We start from the raw sequence: 12784 nt of genomic DNA, 5'->3' as shown, positions 1-12784 counted from the left end.
GGAAAAAGTAAGGATACACGGAGGGCTATTTTTGAAAACGGTTTTTTTGGGGGGAAAGGAGCTTAATGGAGAAGGAGAACAAAAAGCAGGAGAATTTGGGGCAAAGGAGGGCGCTATGCAGAAAAAGCTGAAGGAAGAAAACTCTGATCATCATCAGAAAAGAAAGAAAATAGAAGAGAAGCGGGACCGACAGTAGAAAATTGCCAGTTGATACAGAAACTGGAAGGCGGGATCTTCTTGTCGAATTCTATGCTTTAGAAAGGGAACAATGTATTCTGGATATATGGAAACCATCTTATGTTATTGTTTATGATCCGGACATGGTATTTGTTAGAGAAATGGAAGTTTACAAGGAAGAACTGAGGAGAATGGTTCACACCCAGAAGAAAAGCAGAAGATAGTGGACAGGAAGGTGTGATCCGTGCTTATCTTCTGGATTGTGAAGATACAACCAGCTCAACACTGTTATCCTAGGAACTATGATGAATGGTTTGAGTGGATTGAGAGTTTTACAGGTGCGCAGGATCTCCCATCAAGGTGGCGGTTCATATAATGTGTGAGGGTTGTTTGATGAAGAGACCGCGGACTAAACATCAACACTTAGATATACTGTTTAACAGACATCAGCCCATCAGTCTTCTCCATCGGAATTTTGACAGGCCCATCTGGGAGCATATAGAAGAGCATTGTGAGGAATCGCTTGGCTGGGTGGACATGGCGTGTTGAAGGCTTTTTGTCAGGAAAGTAGACGAATTGAGAGGAGGAGCTGATTGGAGATCAATATGTGCAGAATTCAGGTGACAAAAGAAAGGCCAGAGTTGTGGAGAGCAGGACAACGAAGGGAGAAAAAAAACGAAAGAAGTTGAAGAAGAGAGCTCAAGCGATTGAAGAAGAATTGTTCCCAATCCTGCTTCTGGTGTGAATCCTGGACACCTCACATATTTCCGCTTCAGTGGACGAGTTATGGCATTGGCCTTGATGCATCGGAAGAGGAGATTGACAGTATGAAGTGATCCGCGATGAAGGTAATGGTGACGGCTCTTCAAAGACGGAACGAAAGTTGTAGCTGAAGAAGACATTGAAGACTGTGTTGTAGAAAAACCTGCTGTTATGATGGAAACTAACGGGAGGAAGAGGACGCTGAAGTAAGAAGACGAGGATGTTGAAGCAGTTGGATGATGATTCTTCAGTCCTAACTGAAGGTAGATGAAAGGAAACACAATATGCGATGCTACTAATCGGCAAGTGGCTACACGAATCATGTCTGAGCATATGTATGAATTAACTCTATTGAACCTTTCCAAGAAGTTATCGGAGGCAGGGGCATGTGCGAGATAAATCTCTGAGTAGCTTGATTCAGGGTCATCATCAGGATCCCTTATCAACACACAACATAAGGATTTTATGGAACAATTGGTGTTGGGAAAACATCATCCAAATTGGAGATGTTCAAGCAGTATTGATGGTTGGGCTGTTTCAGTGAAAACAATACAAAGCCTATTCGAACCATAGGGTGGACTATTAGTAGGCTGTGGCATACTATTTCCATGGGCTGATTTTAGATGAGGGATCTGATCATGCAAAGGCAGCAGCATTCCTACAACTGTCTGAGAGTTCTTTAATGAAGAGCAAGAAGTTCTGTGCTGATTTCTGTGTGAGCACTCCAGCAACAAGGGCCCCTCCTCTATGGGGTGCCATGAAATACTTTTCTGAGAAGATACCAAAGGATGCAACCAGCAAAGCACCCAAACAAAGTAACAGCAGCCTTGAGAAGGTTTCATAAAAGATACCAAATCTACCAGAGTTTTCAGTGGCATTACAACCTGATGCCTGTGAAGACATTAAAAACAAAATCAGAGAACATTAGCAAAGACTTATTGCTCGTTTGACCATGCAATGTCATGCGAATTTGATTTCTGTATTGGGTCACAACTAGCACCTACTGATGCTTCTCAGATTGACATTCAATACTAAACCTCTTCAAAGAGGCTGGAAAGCCGGCTATTTCCTGCATTCACATGTATGTTGGAGTTTGTGATGTCTAGCATTAATCAGCTTTACGAAACTTACAAGAGTCATGTGTAGATGCCATAATCCATTCATATTGCAATGTTGTCATGAAATCTGAAGGATTAATTGACTTGTCCATGGAAGATGCTCCCCATAATCATATGCTTGAGCATACACTCACAACCATAAAACAAACTTGCCTGGAATTTGTTGCTATGTGAAAAATTGGACAATAGGATTATTCACATGTTGAATCTTCTATCTTGAAATTTGTCAAGGTCCTCCGTGGACGCGACTTTGCTTTCAAAAACCCTTCGACATCTTTGGTGAACCCGACGTGAAAGCGTCGCAGAAATTTTAGGATGGGAGATACTTCAGCATCTATTTCAGCCTCTTCTACAATTCTAGCTGCGTCCTCTACTTCAGCTCCATCAATAACTACTGCATCAAGTACTTCAACAGATGATCTAAAGTAGATTTTGCAGAATATGTCTATGTATATGCAGCTTTAAAATCAACAGACACAATTGTATATGTAGCAACAACAGCAATTGCATCAACAACAGTTGTCTCAGCAAAGGCAACTATGTTCGGAGCAGGAGAATGCAAACAACGCGACTAAGGCGATTGAAGCAGTTGAGAATGAGAAGAAGCTATTTGATGGCCGTAATGTTTCAGCATATTTGAAGACATATGAGATCAAGTTGGGGTTTTTTGGAGTTCCAGCTGGACTTATGAGTAAGTACTTCCTTCATCTTGTCACACCCGCCTTGAGGGCAAACGTGACTGATCTTTTTATTCAAAATTCACATTGGCAAGATTTTAAGAAGGCCCTGAAAGAAGAGTATTTCCTTGAGGACTTTGGGATGGCTATATGGCGGTCATTCCGAGAGTGGGTCTACATGCCAAACAAAGGTTTAGCTGCTTCAGAGTTGATACGAGAATTTGAAGAGAGGTATAGTCAGCTTGATGCCATTGAACAAAGAGCATTGGATGTTGAAAAAGTTGAGCTTTTCTTGCAAGCTGCAGATCCTGCTCTTCAGGAAGAATTGGGAGAACTTCTTGAGGATCGCACGAAGCCTATGGGACTTAAAACGGATTGGCAGGATGCCCATGATGTAGTCTCGACTTTGACCAAGAGGAGGATATGGAAGACCCGCCTACAGAATGGTTCTATGACACCGACAACGTCTTCTGCTCCTATGCGCAGCTGCTTCTATCCCTGTTATTTCTTCTCCTCCTCAGCCAGTTTCTTGGCCTATGCCAGTGCCTACTGTTTCCACTCCACCTATTCCTCCTGTTCCACGATCGATGCCAGCACCTTCTGCTCCAAAACCATCCGCTCCATCGCTGCCTACCTCTCTTGATGACATAATCAAAGACATAATGGATTTGACACTGGAGTCAGTTAAAGCGGAGTTGGTGGGAAAATTGAAAGAACGGTTTGCTTCGACTGCGCCTACTATTTCTTCTGGTGCTCCTACTGTACCTAGCAGTGCTCCTAGTGCACCTAGGAGAGATCGAAGATGTATTTGGTGCGATAGGTACAGACCATCAGCATTGCAGGGATTGTGAATCTTTTCAGGATGCAAGGAGGAAGAATTTGGTATTTTGGGGACAAGATGGTAAGATTTGGTTGACTGAAACAGGAGCTCCGCTTGCTACCAACTTTGGTAAAGGCGGAATGAAGAAGTTAGTGGATGACATGGCTACGCGTACTTCTTATGTGACAGCTAGAGGTGATGCTTTTGCATATGGAGTTCAGATTGAGAAGGGATCAGAGAATCAGTCAGCACTATGGACTTATGCTATGGAGACTGCAAATAAGGGAAAAATTCAGCAAACTGTTTTGACTAGTGCAGGCTCTAGCATCAGATCAGAGACAGGTTGGAATTCGCCTATTGACAGGTACTCTATTTATGCCTACTTGGCTAAGTCTCAGGGAGTAGATGTACTTGTTGAGGAGAAGCGTAAAAGGGATGAAGAAAATCCAAGTGCAGCTAAAAAGACTAGAGGGGGTGAGTTTGTTACTCCACTTACTGCAGGACCGTCTTTGAGACCAGGGCCAGAACGACAGTTGGAAGATGCTCAAAAGAGAGAAAAGAGACAAGAGCCTAGAGAGAGAAAGCAGCCAGGGTTTAGATTGATGTCTGATATTGAGACATCTATAGACATGAAGAAAATCTTTAATGACAAGATACTTGGCAGTGAGGTGACTTTCACTATTTCTGAGGTTTTGGGCATCTCGAAAAGAGAGTTTCAAGATCAGTTCCAAGAGGTCCTGAAGAGGAAAAGACATTGCATTGCCTACTACTGATACATAGGGAGTTTGGATTGGGGAGTTGGATGAGGATGAGGATGAGGTTATGGTTGAGAATGCTTCTTTTTTTCCGCAGATAGAGAAGAGGGTTCAGCATATGCATTATGTTGAAACTGATGAGCCTGTCTTGATACCGCGTAGTCACTTTTCACGGAGTCATTGGGCTAGGGCAACTACAAAGATGATGGTAAAAATTGGAGAGAAACATGTGCCTTATGTTGCTTTGGTGGATCATGGTTCAGAGATTAATCTCATAGTTCGTGGAGTTTATGAGAGTAACAGATGGCCTATGGATGTAGAGCATGGGTGGCGTATGAGAGCTGCTAATAACACTGCAGGTGATTTGTATGCTGCCTGTCCCAGTGTCAGGGTTTCTATTGGAGATGTAGAGGAGGATTTCCATTTCTTTGTGCAGGATTCATGCTCTTATCCCATAATTCTTGGATAGCCATTCATCACAGAGATGCGTATGGAAACAAAGGTAATGGATGATGGATCTGCTTATGCACGGATTCGTAGTAAAGATGGCATGAGAGCAGTTCAGTTTATGACTGTGTGTGTGAACTATGTTAGAAACAGGGATACTCTCAGAGATGCACCTTTGCCCACTGTGAGGGATTCGGGTTTTCATTAGGTACCGCCGTTTCGCAAGACGACGGTGGTACAGAGCAGAGGAGATTGGAGTTCTTGCCTCCTGGCAGCAGTGTTTTCTCCTCCGGTTTTGTTGAGATTTTAGCAAACAGTTCGATGAGCTATCAGAAGACTTCTAGGTTGCCTAGAGCTGCCAGGCAGTACATATGCAGGAAGGATAAAAATTTGAAAAATGCAGGAATTTTAGAGGATGATGAACACATAGATGGGATGTATGATGGTATGACTTGTGCAGATACGATGATAGAGATGAAGAATATGCTGAAAACTAATATGCAGAGTTGTCACAGTAATGTATTAGTGTAATCCCTGGACATGTTTCATGAAATTGCAGATTTTGTGTCACAGATTGAATCAGAGGCTGAGGTGATTCAGCAAAAAGTGTTGAGTGCTCAAGAAATTCAGCAAACAGAGTTTCCAGTTGATTATGATAAGCTTACATTCTCTCAACTAGGAATCAAGTTGGCTCTAACCACAACATACAATCTAGAGGGAAATGGGAAGAGTGAAAGAGGGCATCCGCCGATAGTGAAAGCATTAGCCAAAGCATGCAGAGGACGGATTGGAGAATGGCCGAGACTTCTATCATTTGCTTTGTGGGATGATCGTACAACTCACAGTGTTACTACAGGATATATGCCTGCAGAGTTGATGTATGGTCAGAAACCGGTTATGCCGACTAAGACTTGTGCTTTGACTTGGTCAGTTTTACCTTGGCAGGAGGATTTAACGAGAGAGGAGATTTTAGCTCTTCGGATTCGGCAGTTGGAGAGAAGACCAGGGGATATTCAGCTAGCTATTGACAGGTTGAAGGTTGCTAGACTAAGAAATAAGGACAGGTTTGACAGCAGGCATCGCTTGCGGCCTAGAGCAATAGAAGAGGGAAACTGGGTATTAGTCTTTGATAGCAGCCTTGAAAATTAGTATACTGCACTTCGGAAGATGGTGAAACGATGGTTTGGGCCGTACATAGTCAGACATGTCTTTGATAATGCAACATATGAGTTGATAGAATTGGATGGGACAATGCTTAGAGTGCCTATTGCTGGAAAAAGAATCAAGATTTTCAAGAAAAGAGATGATGAAGATTATGCATTGGAAGAATTTGCAAGAGAAGAGCAACGAGAAGAAACTCCAATGGAAGAGACAGATGATATGACAGATAATCTTGTTGACATACCGGAAATGCATAATGAAGAGATTGATCTGTTTGTGGATCTTGATGATAACGATCATGGGTAGTTGGCCCATCCGGAGATGCGCAGGATTAGAGGGGGTGGATGTCGTATTGCTGCACATTCGAGGTGTGAAATCCATCCAAAAGTTGTGTGTGTGACATTTGATACTTTGTACATATTTAGTTGTTGTGTTTATACTTTTGTTCTGCGTGGGTAATAAAGTGAAGAGGGATTTGGTGCAAGAGGAACTTATCCGTAATGCTCTGGTTGACATGTACGTTAAATGTGACATGCTTGAAGAAAAACAGGGAGTTTTTGATAGATTGGTAACTTAAGATGCAGTCTCATGGGCTACACTTATTTCAGGATATGCTGATTATGGGCTTTTTGAGGAAGTACTAAACTGTTTTAAAGAGATGCAGATTGAAGTACTAAACTGTTTTCATACCCCTATTTGGCTCTGGCCTGCTACTTTCTTCACAGACAGGACATTTAATGCATTGGTACAGTTCAGATGGATTGGAGTGGTGTATAGAATGGCTCCTTTCAAGGAAGGGACAGTTTTGTGCATGTTTCACAAGCTGGTGGATAATTTGAATCCATTGGAGAGCGGTCTTTCTGGAGGGAATCACCAAGACAATGTATGTGTGCAGTATTTACATGCAATGTATGTGAAGTTTGAACAACTTGTGTAAGGAATCCTTATGCTTTTCTGAAGGGAATTGTATTTCTAGAGGAAGGAAGCAAAAGCATTAGGGAATGTTGGAAAAAGTAAGGATACACGGAGGGCTATTTTTGAAAAGGGTTTTTTGGGGGGAAAGGAGCTTAATGGAGAAGGAGAACAAAAAGCAGAAGGAGAATTTGGGGCAGAGGGTGATATGCAGAAAAAGCTGAAGGAAGAAAACTCTGATCATCAGAAAAGAAATAAAATAGAAGAGAAGCGGGACCGATAGTAGGAAATTGCCAGTTGATACAGAATCTGGAAGGCGGGATCTTCCTGTCGAATTCTATGCTTTAGAAAGGGAACAACGTATTCTGGATATACGGAAACCATCTTATGTTATTGTTTATGATCCGGACATGGTATTTGTTAGAGAAATGGAAGTTTACAAGGCAGAACTGAGGAGAACGGTTCGCACCCAGAAGAAAAGCAGAAGATAGTGGACAGGAAGGTGTGATCCCTGCTTATCTTCTGGATTGTGAAGATACAACCAGCTCAACACTGTTATTCTGGGAACTGTGATGAATGGTTTGAGTGGATTGAGAGTTTTACAGGTGCGTAGGATCTCCCATCAAGGTGGCGGTTCATATAATGTGTGAGGGTTGTTTGATGAAGAGACCGCAGACTAAACAACAATGCTTAGATATCCTGTTTAACAGACATCAGCCCATCAGTCTTCTCCATTGGAATTTTGGCAGGCCCATCTGGGAGCATACAGAAGAGCATTGTGAGGAATCGCTTGGCTGGGTGGACACGGCGTGTTGAAGGCTTTTTGTCAGGAAAGCAGACGAATTGAGAGGAGGAGCTGATTGGAGATCAATATGTGCAAAATTTAGGTGACAAAAGAAAGGCCAGAAATGTGGAGAGCAGGACAACGAAGGGAGAAAAAAAACGAAAGAAGTTGAAGAAGAGAGCTCAAGTGATCGAAGAAGAATTGTTCCCAATCACAAGGAACTTTAGACACCTATCCATATAGAAAAAAAAGAGAAATTTTCTAGATACTTATCAAAGTATCTAGAAAAAGTCTCATATAGTAAAGGTGGAACACTTTACAAGTTAGTGATATAGTAAAATATTTCTGTATAGGAATTTCTAAATTCTCTAGTTATCTATGTAGTGAAATTTTACTATATAAACAGACTAGTTAGAACTAATCATATAGTGTTTCTTATATATAAGAAAACTAGTTGCAATCATGTAGATAGTTTTAAGAATTATTATTATGATAAAAAATATAAATCAAAATAATAGAAAGAATTAAAAGATGTTATCTTCACTAATAAAGAGGTCAATTCAAGATACATATATCATCAATACTCAAAGGTTTATTGTGATTTTTTGTGACATGAATTTTCTCTCTATAGAGTAACCAATCCACGAGAGCTTTTCTCATGGCTGGTAATGTTTGCTCATTGCGTCCTCCTAAAAAAGTAGGATCTCTCTTAATAACACCATATGTAGATTTTAACGATGCATATAGCTCATCAATGGATTGGATGTCTAAATATTTGAGGAGAATAGTTTCTTCGTCTTCCTCTTCAAATGCATTAACAACCTGCATTTTAGAAATACAACATAGATTAGTGTGCTGCTACATCATAATTTAATTAGCTACTCTATTGTCTTAATATTTAATAACATTGAGTTACCGATGAAGTTCTTGATGGCAATTCCACATTAGAAGGATCTACACTTTTTGATGGCTCAACATGATCGAGAGTCTATAGTATAGACAAGAAAATAAAGTTAACAAAATAAAATTATGCCACAATTAGTAAAAAGAAATGCAAAGAAGTACCTTAGATAATTTCTTATTTTTGCCCTTACTCTCCTTTTGTTGTTGCTTACTTTGCTGCATTTTCTCGCTCATCTTATCACAATAAGTTTGTAATTAGATATAATTTATTAAATGCATATATTAAAATAAAATATCAAGAGATGGCTAAGCATACCTTTCGTACACGAAGACTTTTTCGTGCTACTTCAACCTCCTCAGGATCTTGGATCATATCTTGTGGAAGAGAGTGTTCACTACTACATGAACCCTATAATACAAGAAAAGTAAAACTTAAAATGGAATATCTTTTAATTTTAAAGTATACAAAAATTAAGAATATATGTATATATTCCTCATACAGATGGAATTCCTTGTAGTAGCTCCATAAAACTATGATTTGATTTTAAATAGTCCTGAAACATAGGTTAAGTATTAGAGACAATCAAATGAAAAAAGACTACAAACCAAGATATACTAACCATTTCATTATTTTTTTGACATTTTTCGGAAGCAAAAATTGAAACAAGAGGCGGACCACCATTGTGAGATTCCAACTAGTACAAGCAAGAAAATTGAAGTCAATATCAAAAACTAAAAACTCTAAATATCAAAATATTTAAATGGGTGAACGATGTACATACATGTGTTGCACTATTCTCAGAAAAGATACATTGTTCTTCCACCATAAGTTGTGGATAATACACCTCCTCACTTGTATCCTAAAATTTTAGAGAAAATATAATGAAAGGTAAATATATCTAAGAAACTTAAAGTGAAATGATTATAATAAAGATAAAGATAATAAAAATTATACAATAGAAAAAATAAAACTTGAGATGAAAATTGCAAATCTTACCGGTTTTTGTTGCATATCTACTTGCTCGAAGCTATGATTCTTCTATTAAAAAAACATAGTTGTGCCAATCAATACCAATTTCTTATGTATATAATCTATGGTGAGAAAATTTGATAAATAAGTATGCTTACCAAAGATATATCCACCAAAGATGATCTTTTCCTCTTGAGTTTCTTTCTGAGATTTTGAGCAACAGAAAGATAGTACAGATATACATCCTCCTTTTTCCAAAGATAAGTAGCACCAGGAAACTCAAGGGGTAAAATTTGATCATAGTTTTGATCTATGATCTCTAAAATTCTATGTTTGTCATCTTTATTATTATGAAACCGTAAATCATTGCCAATCTCATTGCTCTTGACCCAATTATACACTTTTCTGTGATTAGCACAATACCTAACATTTTGCGTATCTCGATAGTATTTTAGTAAAAATGGTTTTCCAAACTCATCTTGGTCTTCTCGACTAATCCTTTTAGGTGGTTTGAAAATCTGGTCATATGTAGGAGTCTTCATCAGAGATACATCCCCTATTTGTATACTCTTGATTTGCTTTTGAGGTGGCAACTGGACTCTTTTACTTGGTATTGAAACTGGTTTGCTCATGCTCACTGTTTGTTCGGAACTATCATTCTTTGATTTTAGTTCCTCAATTGTTTTTTGCAAAGTGATGATAGTTTGTATCATTGAATCTAGAGTTTGTTGACTTGGGGAGGCCATGAGACAAGCTAAAATTAAATCAAGAAGCTATGTTAATATTCAACAAATAAAGAATCAATCAATCATATAAAAAGGATACAATATAAAACTATACAAACCATGAGACAAGCTAAAATCAAACAAGACACAAGCTAAAATCAAATTTACAACTTTATATGCTAGTATTCCTCAAACAAGAGATTATATCCATACATTAATCTTCTTCAAGCAAGAAATTTTCTCATTTTTTAATAATCACACATGCACACATACACACATACACACAAAGGTCCAACTACCTATACATGAGACACAACATGAGCTATATCCATGAGATACTGTCCTAATATACAAACACCCATAAATAAAGCATTATGATACACACAATGGGATGGTGATCAGATAATGATGTCCATTATGACCAATGCTACTAGCACCCATTTGGATCTCCAAGAATGCAACACACATACACCATCTCTCTCTAAAGCAGTCAAGTTACATCACGTGATCTCCACACTATTGGAACATCTATAGACTCTCCAATTGATAATGTTACTCTCCTTCTCTTTGTAACTTCAAAGTTTGACATTACCATGCAACACAAGTTCCAATCCCTCCAAATATCTTCATCAATATCAATTCTCCATGTACTTCTATTATGATCACACTTCAACCATGACAATTTGCACATTTTTTCTTCATAATTTACCTCTCTTATCATTGCATGAATGTACTCCCCATCCATATCATCATGTTTTCTTGCCAACACAATATCATATTTTTCCAACCAAGGAGGTATACAACCGACTGCCCCTATTTGTAATAATCTTGTTCTTTGAATTAGATCTTTTACCTCATATGCAACAAGTCTATTATATAAAGGTAAAGGAACAAACTTATGCAATAAAGAACTCAATGGTCTTATGCAATCCCATGTAAATGGAAGTCGTTGAGTTTGTAGTACACTCATTCCCATGATTGGATCTATAAGTAAGCATTATTCATTTTCTTTTACAGTTATGCATTGCTTATAATATTCTCCACTAAAAAATGTGTAATACTCTCCATCCCATTGAATGAAAAAAAAAATAGTGAGTCTTGCTTTCCAATGACCTATACTTTCTAACGTACTACAAAAAGTGTCAGTTTTAACCACAACGTCATCTGCGATCTTGTATATTTCTCCATTATAAAGAATTCTTCGATATGTGGTAACTAGATGTCCTACTAGTGTATTCTCTTGAAGACCAAGAAATTGCGCAATATATTTTTGTTCTTCTGATGAAAGGGGCCTACGTTCTCTTCTCTTTTTTGTGATTAAAATGCCTTTTTCACGCATCATTATGTTACAAGGATATTGGGAATCATCTCTTTCAAAAAGTTTCCACATCTCCTTTGCCTTCTTAATTGAAGAAACCTCCACAATACCATTCTCATGAAATGAATAACAACACAGTGTCTGGTAATCAGTGAAAGCATAACCATCAGGTAAAACAAGACAGGCATGTACTTGGATAAGCATTCTTTCATGTGGCAAAAGCCCATCTACTTCCATTTCTAATACCTTAAATATTGAAGTGAAGAATGTCCTCTTATAATAATTTACATAAGATATTTCGTTAAAGCGATTATTAGTCTTTACTGCTATATATAATGCTACCATTCGCTCAAAGTCACAACACCAATACACATCATGTGATCCATGTCTCAATATGTCATCTAGTAGTTCTCCATTTCCCGCAACGTGTTCTAAGGGAGAAGAAGTAGCACCAAAGGCTTCTTCCTTTCGAACTCTCCAAGCAGAAAACAAAGTACGTACAACACCTAAATATTCTTTTGACCAACCAACACATCGACTATAACTATAGAAGGCATGTGCAATATCTATGAGCAACAAACCTAGGTCAAAAATTGACTTTGGTATCTCATCAACTATACCTAAAATATATGGTAAGCACCATTGGATGAACTTTTGGTTCTCTTCGGCCTTAAAACTTTCATTGTACTTACTTGGATTACGAGGCCATCGTCCATGACGAATAGAGGGTGGAGAGAGCTTATAAGCATTGTCACAACAAAAATCTATCATCTTTTTCTTTTCATTGGACATGGCTCTCATAAGTACTCGTATGTATTTTTGAAATATATTTAGAGATAACACATGCATCGCATCATATACCAAGTCTATTGACAAGTTAAAACCATACAAATCATATAGTTTCCATAGAATAGACTCTCCAGCTAATCCTGCAAGCTTTAGTTTTCCATCCTTTTCAACTTGTGTGGATGCCCTCTTTGAACTTGATAAGGCATCAATCATTTCACCTATGGACCGTTGGGTTGGAGGATATCTTGCTTGATATTGACTACCATCGTAAAGGTAACGTCCTTGGAATGAGGGATTACTAGTATCAAGAGTAGCTTGGGCTTTGTCTCTACGACAAAAGAATTGCCCACCATCTTTGAAGGATCCTATTTTGCATTGCGCAGGATGATCCCCTGTAACCATCATTAGCATTAATCTAACAACACAAAAGTTTGATTGTCCCATTGGATTTTCAAAAATCTTTTCT

General features: G+C 38.6%; 1 pseudogene; it reads right to left on the bottom strand.

Annotated features, from left to right (window-relative positions):
• Positions 1-8168: 8168 nt before the first annotated feature.
• LOC148019169 (uncharacterized) lies at positions 8169-12531 on the bottom strand (annotated as a pseudogene).
• Between the last annotated feature and the right edge of the window lie 253 nt (positions 12532-12784).

This window comes from Lygodium microphyllum, chromosome 20 (assembly GCF_053477565.2).
Source record: "Lygodium microphyllum isolate KBCC chromosome 20, Lygodium_microphyllum_v1.1.10, whole genome shotgun sequence".
Taxonomy (NCBI): domain Eukaryota; kingdom Viridiplantae; phylum Streptophyta; class Polypodiopsida; order Schizaeales; family Lygodiaceae; genus Lygodium; species Lygodium microphyllum.
Note: the sequence above shows the minus strand (reverse complement) of the source record. Positions and strands in the feature narration are given on the sequence as shown.